The 14,548-nt window shown below is 39.2% G+C and overlaps 1 protein-coding gene across 10 annotated transcripts in view; it reads right to left on the bottom strand.

The window, feature by feature from the left end:
- The window catches only part of LOC129730314 (putative protein kinase C delta type homolog), a 145,674-nt gene that overhangs the window by 55,956 nt on the left and 75,170 nt on the right, over positions 1-14,548 (bottom strand). The gene's annotated exons all lie outside the window — the stretch shown is intronic.

Raw genomic sequence — 14,548 nt, 5'->3', positions numbered from 1 at the left:
GTATCGGTGACAGGTCTCCCGCTGTGACGTTTACAATAACAACGTTAATTAGCTTACTCAAGCTGAACGTTTCGACGAGGGTACTATTTGGCTCTTCGTCAGTTAATCGTTTCAGTTATGCTGCACTACTACAAAAGCTGCTTGCCAGGTTTATCAAATCATTGATTGCTTCGTTTTGGTACTTTTGCAATCATAACATTTTTTTATAGTAGGTAGGGTATCCGCTCTATTATCGTCAGGTTTGTCCAATTATCCGGGGGGTTAATGAATTCAAAGATAACTAATCTTTTGCAGAAAGATGCTCTTCATCATGAAGAACCATCATACAAGAAATCAACGCTCTAGGACATCATTCACCCCCCTGACGATGATAGAGGTGATACCCTACCTACTATAAAAAAATGTTATGATTGCAAAAGTACCAAAACGAAGCAATTAATGATTTCGTTTGAGATCGGATCTAGAAAATATGAAGTTCTGCAACTGGAGCTCATTGATTAATTCAACCCTGAGTAGATCGAATTGAAACACGACCGTAATTTGTGTCCGAACGACGCATAATTTGGCATACGCCGTAATCCGTCGCAAATTATAATTGGTGAACCGTCATACTGATCACGAGACAGCAGAAATGAGGTGAATCGCCAGAAAAAACATCCGCCTGCTTCGATCAAGCAGGATGAAGGAAAGCGTAAATTGGCATCAAATTGTCACCTTTACATCAGTCAAACTTTAACGCAGACTGTCACATCCGACGACAGTTGAAGGTAGTTCTATTATTTCGGTTTGATATTTTGGGGCTCAAGTTAGTGTTAGTGTTGGTGTGAATGCAGCAAGCAGGGATCGGGTGCTACTCATTTTTTTTGCGTGCAAAGCACACGCCGTTGGGAGACTGCACATAAATTTCTAAAAAGACGAGTGAGAGCAGTTCGGATTGCACTGTACATTCGTTTCCAAAGAGACAAGTAAGTGCAGGTAGCATGTCACAACACACTTTAGGGCTATTCCCACTGCTTCCGTTCCGGGACCGGGCCGAGACCGGGCCGTGGCTGTTCCGCGTGTCGTCCGGGCTCGTTTGAGATTGATTGCATGCGTTCTTATGAACGCATTCACACCGACGCGCCGTGCCCAGACCGGGACAGCGTTGAGTTGCCGTCGTGCTGCCGCAGTGCGAGAGAAAAACTATCGTTGCCGACGATACTTTGTGTTGGCCGGAGAGTGCACGGAAGGCACTCGGGTGGATTCGTGTATGTTGTAGTGACATATTTCGCGCGGAGTGAGCTGCGGTATGAAAAAAAGAGAAAGACGTTCTTTCTTATACACACATCAACATTTCTCAGCCAGAGCGCAGCGCAGTCACGGTTCAAGCACGGCGCAGTGTGAATGCATGAAAAGTCCCGGACGAGCCCGGTCCCGGAACGGAAGCAGTGGGATTAGCCTTTTTTCCGTCTCTTTCCGGAGATGTCTCTTACTTAAGGATCGGGTGCTACTCTTTTTTTTTTTACTAGTAGAATGCACGATGTTGGGAGACTGCACATCAATTTCCAAAGAGACGAGTAAAAGCAGTTCGGATCCCGTTCGTGTCGTTCAGGAGACCTCACAGAATTTACCCCAGTATAGTGCAGAAAGACGTACCGTGACTGCGGGTAATTCTGCGCAGCACATTTTCCCGCGCACTCAGCTTATAAAACTGTTTGCTACAGTAAATTTTACTGAAACATACCTAATCTCTGTACTATTATAGCAGACTATGCTATGCACATGGTAAAGCACACAAATCAACTGTGTTTTAGTAAAATTTACTGTTGAAAAATAGTTTTTTAAGATGAGTGCGCGGAAAACATGCTGCGCAGAATTACCCGCAGTCACGGTAGTTTCTACCTCAGAAAATTTCTTGGGCTTTGTGTGCCTCTTTGTTGAGAGAGTTTTTGATCACAGCCAGTGATGCCACATATTCAGATTAATCTGTAGTTATACAGATTTTATTTTTCGACATTTTCACGCATAACGATTATCTGTGTTGTATGAGGATGCGGATCACACCTTTTCAATAAGTGAAAAATGAACCGTACAACGCATATTATTGTTTTGAAAGGTATGCTTTTATGTTGAACAACAGATTGAAGAAAATTGATCTTACAACACTAAATGAAGGCACAGCTTAATGCTTTTAAAGTTAAATAGCACCTAAACATAAAGAGGCGTCAAAGAACATCTTTTGCAGTAGACTTTAAAATTTAATTTAGTTTAGTTTATTACATATTTAAGAGAGGAAATTGTTCCTTTTCTAGGTGCTTCTTATGCTCTATAATTCGACGTTTTGAAGATATCATTGATTACGGACTTTCTCGACCTTCCAACGAAACCAACAAAATTAAGCTAGCTTTACATTTCTTGTGCAGTAGTTAAATGTATTTAAAAATGTGAGTGGCAACCCTGATTATGCCTGTGCTGTGTGAAAATTTTGCCCGTTTGCGGCTTCCTGCTGACTCGTAGGGGGAATAGGGGCATAATGGGCTTCTAATTCGGTTGCTGATTTTTGATTTCCGGGACCGGGCCGGGACCGGGCCGGGACCGGGCCGGGACCGGGCTCGTCCGGGACTTTTCATGCATTCACACTGCGCCGTGCTTGAACCGTGCCTGCGCTGCGCTCTGGCTGAGAAATGTTGATGTGTGTATGTGAAAGAACGTCTTTCTCTTTTTTTCATACCGCAGCTCACTCCGCGCGAAATATGTCACTACAACATACACGCATCCACCCGAGTGCCTTCCGTGCACTCTCCGGCCAACACAAAGTATCGTCGGCAACGATAGTTTTTCTCTCGCACTGCGGCAGCACGACGGCAACTCAACGCTGCCCCGGTCTGAGCACGGCGCGTCGGTGTGAATGTGTCCATAAGAACGCATGCAATCAATCTCAAACGAGCCCGGACGACACGCGGAACAGCCACGGCCCGGTCCCGAAACGGAAGCAGTGGGAATAACCCTTAAAGAGTGCTGTGACATGCGAACTGCACTTACTTGTCTCTTTGGAAACGAAATGTACAGTGCAATCCGAACTGCTCCTACTCGTCTCTTAAGAAATTATTGTGCAGTCTCCCAACGGCGTCTCTGACTCTCAAGTATAAAATCTCTCTCTCCTTCGTCTCTTACTCCTCCCAGATATTGGAGACGTGCACAAAAATCTGCGAGACGCACGAAGATTTATTGCACAGCTCTGAGTAGTTAGACGATCCCTGGCAGCAAGTGTGCAACTTTATTTTGTTGCAGGTTGCGAAGGAGAGAGAAGTGAAATTTAGGTACGTCGTTGCTATCGAACCCGATTTTTTTAGTCCAGCCTTACTGTAAATGATCGTGAATCCGTTCGTAAAAAGACTAACTTCACTGGATACCTTTGACATAGTTTTTAGTTGATCAAACATGTCGTCTCTTATTAATCAGTTAATATGGTTTATGGCTGAAAAACCAAATGTTTTTTCTTATGAAAGTTAAAATACAAAAATCAATGTACAACAGTTCAGCAGCATCCGTTTTGTATAGACCGTTCAGTGATGGAAACGAAACGAATATGTTGCAATCGTCGTTTATTCATCATATGTGCACTTCACGAAGTGTACAGGCCGGGACTAAACTCGAATCCTCTCAACCCATAATGAAATGATGATAGGGTGCACAGGTTTCTGGGAGAAAACAAACACATGACTAGACTACATCAGCTCTGAGAAGCAATTCGATCGTTGCGTTTGTCTCTCCATAGGCCGGTAGTTACGGGAAGAAAGGATAGCAACAGGAGAAAAACATGTCACCTGAACAGCAGCAGAGGTGTGGTGCGGTGAGAGGGAATGTGTGGGGTGAGGAACTACTTCGGCAGCGGTTGAGTTTAAGCGAGAGTGGGAGAGCATACACTGTCATCTTCTTTCTTTCTCTGACAAAAAATCATATTCATGAGTCAAAAGAATAAGGATATAACAAGTTCTGATCGCTCTCTGTAACAGAGACGAATAACTTCATATACCGAATTGTGCACATTGAGAACCACGTATTGTGGTGTACACTAATGAATAGAAATATATCGTAAAGAGGAAAGCAAAATAAGTGCACCAGCACCGATACTTTGTTTTTCGCATACTGATGACGATCTCAACGCATCCTAGGCTTGTTTTATATGTATTCATTGATCGCTAGAGGTGATTTTTTTCCTTCGCTGAGACCGATAACGGCGCCGGCTACGTCTCTGCATCTCTAACGACTGTTGCACGGAAAAGAGGGTACTTTTTCCACCGTAGTAAGTAATGAATTTTTATGCTTTCACCCTTCTCTCGACCCTTAACTCTACTGCTCTGCTTAACCGAACCTTTTTAGTTACTCCTGCCAAGTATCGTGTTGTTATTTAGTATTCAGTCGTGATTCAAAATATTATTTAGTCGCGATTGAAAAAAAAAATACAAATAGCACAAAACGTCGAGCCCATAGGAACATTGAAGTAAGTTATTCGAAAAATAATCCAGAATGCTTTTTACACTAAGCCAAGAGTATACATTCTAAGGTAAAAAAGCCAATATTCTAATCATCAAGTTTTCGAATAACTTGGCGGACTTGATTGTATTTTTTCTGCCGATAATGAAATACAAATTTGTGCCGTAGGAGATTTGGAATGATTTATCGTTAAATGCGACACGTATTTTCATTACAAGATAACACCTACAAGCTAGCCTGTCAAGTAATTCAATGAATTCATAATTAAAATAACAAAATACTCTTAAAGAATGCAGTCATATTTTCAAATCAAATTGCCTGCTCTTGTCTTCCAAACGTACTTGTATACATAGCTTTGTCTCGAGAACATTTGTTCGGATTGTCGAAATAAAATCGTACTTTTTTGTGCAAGTCTGTAGCATGCTAGTCACGCAGATAGCTTTACGGGGCAGTTAATTTTGTACAAATTCACTTTCACCCAGATGCTGTGCCGTGACGTACGAAAACCAGACACTTACTCACTCGATCCTAAAACACTCTACGTCAGCCAGTTTTCACAGGTGAAAACTGCGTTAACGTAAACGCGACGCGGCACACCGAATGTGTGGGTGTGTCCATTAAACCGTGAACCACCCATTGATATGGATCAATTTGTAGGTGGTCTGTGTTTGTTCCACTATTTTTTTTTTTTTTTTTGTCTAAAAATAATTAATTCTGTTGCAATGTTTGCTTCCTGTTCAAATCAAACTTTTCGTTAGCAGTCGAATAAATTTCACACCTTCGTTGTAATTGTTTGCTCGGTTCACACGTTCTTTTCTAAAACGACCTCACAGAATCGGGTCTGTGAGGAATTGCATTCATTTTTTTCACGCCGTTTACGTCAGGAAGCAGGTCTGTTTTCACGCGGTAATACTTTTATTTTTACTGTGTTTTGTTGTGGATGAATGCATTATGTTTGTATCAACCTTCACAGATTGGTATGGCGCATTACATTGTTCTGTAGATTTTTCAATCGAAGTAATTTGTTCATATTATGTGGGACCTTCGAGCAAAAGCTTTCATCAGTCCCCGAATATACAATGAATTTAGCAGAATTGTTGTGAGAGTTAATTCACCAGACCCCCGTACTGAGCCAATAAAATAGCGCCTGTTTAAAATCTCATTTGACTCGGTATTCTAATGGTGTGTGAAATTGCTGCCAGCCGTTGGCTTGTTCAGAGTGCAGCGGCGCTTTGTTAAGAGGTGTCTACGTCTAAGTACATGCATTGAACAGCAGACGGCAGCAGGCGTAAATCTCGACCGCGATACTCTGGAAAGTAGCGTTTATTTCGACATATTTTTGTAATTAAAACCATTTGCAATGTTTTAGTAACCGCAGTGATTGCTTATAACATTGTAGTCACTATATCACCTATAAGAAAAGGGGCCAGCCAAAATAACATTAGATCTTTGCACAATGGCTTCACAAAAAAGGAAAGACGAGATTTGACAGTTCAGAAAGATTTGTTTACATGGACTTGTAAAATTTTCAGATCGGTTTTCGATTTCTTTTAGCAGAAATTAATTCTTTAAGTATACTACGACGTTCAAGATGTACGGAGAAAGGGATAATTATTTTGCTGATACGTGAAAATTTTAGCTGTTTCAAAAAAACTTAGAGTATAAGATAAACCCATTCCCGACGAGTGACAATCAAACTTGGATTCAAGTTCAACAATTATACTTGAAAATTTTCCCGATGAAACTATTCAGTAAGGTACAGATTGATCTTTAATTTGCAATACAGTTTGTGTTAATTATGTTTATAGTTGATGAGTAATGAGAGTTTGAAGTTCATTTTTTGAGGTAAAAACTGATTTCTCTCTGCCGGGATCGGGTTAAGCTATTGACCATTATTTTTGAACATTATGTAAAATCTGATTCTCTCTGATCAACAGTTTTGATTTAAGATATTTTGATATATCGACATAAAATTTTCAAAGTTTTAAAAATTAAACATAGGTTTATCTACTATCCTGCAAATGCGCTACAGCAAGCCAATTTTTTTTTATTTTTTATCAAATAATATTTGTTTGCTTATGTAAAAGAAGACGAAAACAAAGAAGTAGACAAAGGTGGTGGTGATGGGATAAGGATTGTTATGTTGTTACGCAACACTATAAAAGGTTTCTGTGATGGAACGCAGATGACAGATGTTTCATGCGCGTCATTTATCATGTGTGAAGTTATATCGGAGTATTAGAGAGGGATTCGAACTACCCATCAATGATTAAAAGAGAACAGTACTTCGTTATTCTAGGCTTTGCTATTGTTAATAACAAATCGCAGAGACAAACTTTTGCATGTGTGAATATTTCTTTGAGCAATCCAGTATTTTTTCATGAGCAATGGTTTTTGTAAATTGTTTTCTTTTTTTTCAATCACATTCATTTTTAGTTATTTTGTAAGTTTTTTTTCCGTGTTGGGTATTTTCGTCACTGCGACCAATTTTTTGATATTTTGTGACATACATGTTAGTTTAGTTTGAATACAACATATGTAACATCAAACAATTGAGAAAATGACCTATTAAATAATGGAGAAAATGTCTTTAAATATTAAAGAAAACAGCTGTGCAGTGGATCCGTATAAGAAGCGAGATGCAGATTCGTTTTCGAGTAAGCAATCAATCCACGACCTACTGAACGAAGGATTTATCGCAGTTTAGATAATTAATTAAGTTTTAAACCAGCGCTGGTCATCTGCATTGAATTTTTCGATAGTGTCATAGTTACATCTTGAACTTCAACTCGATATTTCAAAAAAAAAAAAAATCATTTTAGATTAAATACCAACTTTTAATAGTTCAAAATGCATTTGAAAGTGGCTAGCCACTACGGGCCAACTAGTATTGAAATAATATACTATGTATATTAATTTTGAAGTCGTCTATGAAGGTAAATTTCAATACTATTTTGTTGTACGAATAACACCCGGACACTCTGTACGAGAGGTCCGGAAAACGTGAATAGCTGTGACAGAGCGGAACGGGCGTCGGTTTCGTGTTACTTGGGAACCAATTGAAGAGTCATTAGGTGGAGGCCCATTAATGACCGTCTATGCGTATTGAGGATCAAAGGCAGATTCTTCAAATACAGCCTTATCAACATGTATGCGCCGACAAAACATACTTCCGACGACGTAAAGGATAAGCTCTACGAGCTCCTTGAAAAAACGTATGGAGAGTGTCCATGAAACGACATGAAGATCGTCGTCGGGGTTAAAACGCATAAGTCGGACGGGGGGAAGCTTTTCGCCCTGTTATTATTAGAAAAAACCTCTACTCTATCACCAACGATAACGGCTTGAGGCTAGTGACCTTCGCTGCAGCCAGGGGTGTGGTCATCTATAGTACTGATTATGCACGTCGAAACATTCTAAAGTATGGATACCCCAATTGAGAGGCCTGCTCAACCACATGTAGATCGACGGCCGGCCGTGGACAAAGTGAAAAAAATTTGCAGACAAAGCATCTGGGAAAGACGGTTCGTCGGCTGATTTTCTCAATGTAAGGAAGGAAGCGGTTGTATAGTAAAATTCAACAGATTATCTTGAAGGTATGGTCTGAGGAAAAATTACTTACGGGTTAGTTGAAAGACTCATATCATAACTTTCGAGGCATGACCCCGCTCAAATCCGCATATAAAATTGTTTCCCGCACCATGTTTCACAGACAGCGACCGTTGCAGGAAGCCTTTGTTGTTAAATACCCGTGCGGTTTTCGAGCGGGACGATCTGCAACGGACGCCCACCTTGAGATAGATCCTCGACAAGTTTGGGGAACAAAACTTGCAGATACACCATCTGTTTATAGACTTCAACAGGGCGTACGACTCAGTGAATCGCAACAAGTTGTGACAGATTTCGCTTGAACATGTTTTCCAACAAAACTGATTGAGCTGAGTCTCGCGACGGTTTCACATTGAACGTCAGTTGAACGTTTGCACGAAATTTGCGTTTTATAAGACGCCGATCCTGACCTCCCAGTTGGTCTCGAGGTACGATGCTGGTCTAACAAGCCAGTTGTCGTGGGTTCGAGTCTCGGCTCGGGAGTTACTGTTAGTGTCAGTAGGATCGTAGCGCTAGCCCCGCAATTGTCCTGTACACTAAACAGTTGGCTGCGAAGTCTGTGTATAAGAAACAGAAGGTCGAGTTCCGAATCGGAATGTAGCACCAAGGCTTTGCTTTTGGCTTTGCTTTGCTAAGACGCCGATCCTGGTGGCGCTCTACGGTCATACGGAATCGTGAACGTAGATTGAGGTCGATCGGCGAGCACTTAGAGGCATCGAGCGTAAAATTTTGCGATCAATACTCGGTAGCAACAGGCTTTGTTTTGTTAATCTTCATCTTAAAGAGAAAACAGTTTTCTTCCCTCTTAACAACTGTGAGCTTACATTCAATGTGCATCACACCATTTGCTGTAGAGAGAGCGCAGAGTAATAGTTTCTTTGACGAAAAAACGCTCCTAATTTGACAGAGCAAAAACCCTGTGGAACTCCTGTTAATTGCTCATCCGCGCATGGTGAGTTGTGAATCTTCCTATAATATTAAATTTGAAAACGGTTAGGATGTGGCTTCAATGTAAACCTAAATGTTTTAATATTTGGACAACTTCTCTTTTAGTAAAGGAGAAACTAACGAAAACTACTCCCTCTTAAACTGAGAGAGCAAACAAATGTTTACCCCTAACACGCGATGATTAAAAGTGAAAAGGAAGTCTGCGACTAAATTACTCTACGCCTATATGTGGATAATTACTCACTCTGTGTGAGAGAAAGTCTAGTTCTCCAAGGGGTTTGGCAGGTAGAGAAGGAAATTTGAGCGAAAATCAAGAGCACGGAAGAAGCCTGGGTAGCAAACGACTTCGAGGCAGACCTCGCACGCATTGGATATGTGCTGACGACGAAGGCGCCTGAGCAGGGGGTGTAAAAGACGACTGGAGAAGAGTAGATCTCTATGAACTATAGCGATAAAAGTGAAGTTCGTACGGTAACGTTGAATTTGACAGATAGTGGTGCTTTTGTTTTTTTGAGTTGAACGACCTACGCCACATTCGGGAGGGAAGCCAAAGTTAAATGAAGTGACAGCCCAAGTAAAGCTTAATAAAGTTCAAAGACTGGCCTGTCTCTCCGTTACCAGCGCCATTCGCACCACGCTAATGGCAGATTTGGAGGCCATACTCTGCCTATTGCCTCTACATTTTCATGTGAAGAAAGAGGCAGAGCTTGGTGCACTAAGGCTTCAACAAAAGGGAGTGCAGCGCAGCATCACGGGAGATATCTCGACAGAACCAAGTTCCATTGACCTGGGTACCTGGACACTGTGGTGTCCAGGGCAATGAAAACGTTGACTGCCTCGCAAGACAAGGATCAGCAATTCATTAGCCCTGAGCCATTTATCGGTACCTCCAAATCCGCCGTTAAGCACGAATTTAAAACATGGGAAAAGTTAGAAATAGCCAAGGGTCTATACACGACCCACGTGGACACAAAAATCGTCATTTTAGACTCCCTCGTCTTTCCTCGTGGACAAGCGTGGACATTTACCAACCCTTCCTCTTTGCCCACTTGGATTTTTTTTTCAACGAGAAGTCGAAACATGTTTATTTTTGTGGTTTTATTTAGTGAATAAACAAAAAATGTCAGCAAAAGAGTAACGAAAATAATTTTAAAATCAGCCCAAAACATTAAAGACATAAATGAAAAGAATCCCATCAAAATTCAGCCTAAGAGAGTCGAGAAATGCACCTAATGAACAGAGAAGGGGGAAACAAACGCCTTTGTAATTCAGAAAAACCGAGAGAAATATAACCACAACAAATTATGGCCCCTATTTTATTATTATTATATATATTTTATATATATATATATATATATATATATATATATATATATATATATATATATATATATATATATATATATATATATATATATATATATATATATATATATATATATATATATATATATATATATATATATATATATATATATATATATATATATATATAATAGTGTTGAAATGTCACCATTTGTGGTAGAACACACAATACTCATTCTGAATAGATATTAGTACATAAATAAATCATTACAAACATTCCCCCCCTATTAAAAAAAAAAAAATAATAATCGTTGCGAACGGGGGCACGTGCCTGAAGTTTGGAAGGAATCGCTTGTGGTTCCTATCCCCAAGATTAATGGGACGGATAAAGCCGAAGAGTTCCAACCCATTAATATGTTGCACACATTAGAGAAAATTTTGGAACTAGTTGTAAAACGCCAGCTGATGGATTATTCAAATAGTAATGATTTGCTAATCCCAGAGCAATCAGGTTATCGAGAGGGGCACTCTTGTGAGTCTGCATTAAATCTGGTGTTACCAAAATGGAAAGAAAAAATCGAAGCTAAGGGAACTATTCTTGCTGTATTTTTGGATCTAAAACGCGCTTTTGAAACAATTTCTAGGACCTTATTGTTACAAACATTGGAGCGCTTTGGTATCGTAGGGACAGCATACAAATGGTTTGAAAGCTATTTGTGTGCTAGAACTCAGAAGACTCGTTTTAATGATTTTGAATCGGATTCCATGGCTAATACACTTGGTGTACCGCAAGGAAGTGTTTTAGGGCCCATTTTGTTCATAATTTATATTAATGACATGAAGCGAGTTTTACGGTTTTGCGATATAAATTTATTTGCCGATGGCACTGTTCTGTTCATTGCAGCAAAAAATCCAAACGATATTGTAGCACTTTTGAATCAAGATTTACATTATCTGGCGAATTGGTTAAAATTTAAACAGCTTAAATTAAATATTAGTAAAACACAGTACTTGATTATTTCTTCTGCCAACTCCAGACCAGACGTAAACATTGTAATTGATGGTGAGACGATTGATCGCGTGAATGAAATAAAGTATCTTGGAGTTATTATTGATGACAAGTTAACTTTTAAGTCTCACATAGATAATGTCATCAAGAAAATGGCGAAAAAATACGGTATCTTGTGCCGTTTGAAAAATGAATTGACTGTTAGTAGTAAAATTAGTCTTTATAAGTCAATCATTTCACCACATATAGATTTTTGTTCATCTATACTATTTCTTGCAAATAATACACAAATGTTGAGACTGCAGCGCTTACAAAATAAAATAATGCGATTAATTTTAAGATGTAATAGATACACTTCCTCGAGTTTTATGCTGGACGCATTGCAATGGCTTTCTGTGAAGCAAAGAGTTTATTTTTTGACAATGGTGTTTCTATATAAAATTTTAAATAACATGCTGCTTCGCTATTCGTGTGATCGGATAGATAGAGGAAGTGATTTTCATAAGTATAACACTAGAAACGCGGTTGATGCTAGAACACCACATTTTTTAATCGGAAGATCACAGAACTCTCTGTTGTACAAAGGAATAAACTTTTTCAATTCGATGCCAAGACAGGTTAAACGTTCAGCAACAATGGCGGAGTTTAGAAGGCTTTGTATTTCACACATAAAGTCTGTTTTGTAGACAGATTATATAGAATTTTTTGTAAATTAATGACGAAGATTGTAAAATTTAAATTTTTTTTTTTCTATTTATTGGGTACATTAAGTTATTATGTTTACTGATGATGATGGATTTTTGTTTGAATATAGTTATATAGTATTAAATAGTAGAGTTAAAAAAAAAGAGTCGGCTACACATGTTTGAACCACGCGCGCGAAGACTGACATAGACAATCTGGATATTGAATACATCAGGTTTCAATCCCTGAAATTGAAACAAAAAGCATGTCGGGTTGATAAGTTGCTTTTTGGTTTGTAATAATATATATGCTGTTATTTTCATTTTCTACATTTATCTGTTTTAACGATTTAGTACAAAGGGTTGGGAGAAAAAACTGAAAAGGCTTGGGTTTGCCTGTGTACTGTAGAGCTCGTTATCGAGAATTATAGAAACATAGGATCTCTCTCGTAGTTCTGGATCGTTATCCAGAACCAATTCTGATTAGTTAACGCTCCTAAATGTTAAGTTCAATTCCTAACCAAGTCCAGATAATTTTCGGGTTTGAAACGTTCTGGATGAGCCTTGGATCAATGTTATTGAAAAATGTTTTTTTTTTTTAATTCATTTTCAAATTATTGGTATTCTATTGAAGGGTTACTATGTCTGTATTAATAACCAGTCCGTTATTAATTTGTCAACTGGTTACATTGTATGACTCTATATAATATCTTTCTTAGATAAATCGACCAGCTCAAACCGATGTAGGGGTATGAGGTGGGACCATCATCATCATCATCATCATCATCATCATCATCATCAAAAGACGATTATCATTTCCAAAATTTCCATACATATTATCGCACGCATAGGCTCCAAACGCGGGCTAAAAAGTATGAAAAAACCATATCTCCAACTTTAAGAAGTCAGAAATTTACATGATCAAAATTAAGCCAAAATGCCTAAAAACGGAAAAACGGCGGAGAGGCCTCAACAAAAATGAATTTGAAATTGAATTGAAACGCCTCTAAAACAATAAAAACAGCTAAAAAATCTCAAATTAACTATTAACCAGAAAAAGTACTAAACTCAAGGAAAAACTATATCAAGTTTAATTTCAAATGCATAGAAACTCTAGTAAATGTAGCTTGCAACATCTGAAAACATTGGATTGATAGATGGGTGAGACTAAAGAAAAAACTTATTCCAAATTGAGCTTAGGTAAAAGAAAACGATTCCAAATTTAGTGAAAAGTGGATTGATAGATGGAAGAGACTAAAGACAAAACTTATTCCAAATTGGGCTTAGTTGCCCCAAAAACCTCTATGTATATCTTAGAAGCCAAATTTATCACAAATACAGCTAAAAACTCTTAAATTAGAATAGCTTAAGTTTTTTTCTTGAAGGCCAATATTTTTTTGCAGATTTTCATTTCTCTGGAAAAATATAGTGTCCACGTGGACATTATCACCCCCTCCCCCCTACCCTACACGGGCCCTGCCCTTCACCACCTAAAAAACATCGATATTGTTTCAAGTGATAACTGCCGCTTCTGCAAGCTCGCAGTTGAAACATCACCTCACCTGTTTTGTCAGTGTGAGCCCTTGCGTTTGCTTATAACTTCTTCGGACGTTAACTTTTAACTCCATATCAGGTATGGAATTCCAATCCCAAAAATGTCGTTAGTCTCTTCGACTAAGCGATGTCAAATTGGGGCACAGCATTATTAGCAACCAACACGGTTTTAGTCCCAATGCTCTTGAGGCATACAAAAAATTGAACATAAGCAAAAAATTGCATGTTGCATTTAGCCATCTTGGATTTCAAAATGGCGTCTGGGCGTCTGTGGGTATAGTTTCGGGTCCAGAAATACCCATATTGGAATAGTAGATACTATTCAAGGGTGTAGCCATCTTGGTTCATTAAAGCATACAATGTATGCAGCTGGGGAAGCTGGGGAAGCGGAAAATAAGCGAACTGAAAAATATGACAAAGGTTTGAAAATTAAACCGCATCCAGATGGTACCTGAACACGCAATCTCTTTGCCTCCTATCGATTTATTGACCAATTTTACAGAATTTGGGTTGGGTTTGGGGAATTTGGGTTCATTTTTGCCAGTGTGCGTTGGTCGAAATTTGACATCGCCAACCAGCGTTGCCGGTGCTATCGATATTTTGACTGGCTGTCGTGTGTGCCAAAAAGAGAAGCACAAATTTTTATTCGATAAGTCTCTATATGTGACTTTGTGTAGGTGTGAAGAGGCACGTTTGCCTTTGCCATGTCAATGACAGCAGCCGGCAACCGTTGGGAACGGTCGGCGGCAAAAATAGAAAAGATTCTATTTTTTGCAACAACAACAAGCGACGGTCGACCGCTGTGTTCTGATTGGTCGAAAAAAAACGGAACGGTAGCGGTTGACCGCTGCAATGGTTAGTCTGATACAGGCTTTAAACACCCGCTTCAAGGCTGGCGCTGGCAAACCCAAACCTTCCGGGAAGAAAAAAAAAACCGACAGCACATCAACTACGGCTGGGGAAT

The sequence above is a fragment of the Wyeomyia smithii genome, chromosome 1, assembly GCF_029784165.1.
Source record: "Wyeomyia smithii strain HCP4-BCI-WySm-NY-G18 chromosome 1, ASM2978416v1, whole genome shotgun sequence".
Lineage (NCBI taxonomy): Eukaryota > Metazoa > Arthropoda > Insecta > Diptera > Culicidae > Wyeomyia > Wyeomyia smithii.
Note: the sequence above shows the minus strand (reverse complement) of the source record. Positions and strands in the feature narration are given on the sequence as shown.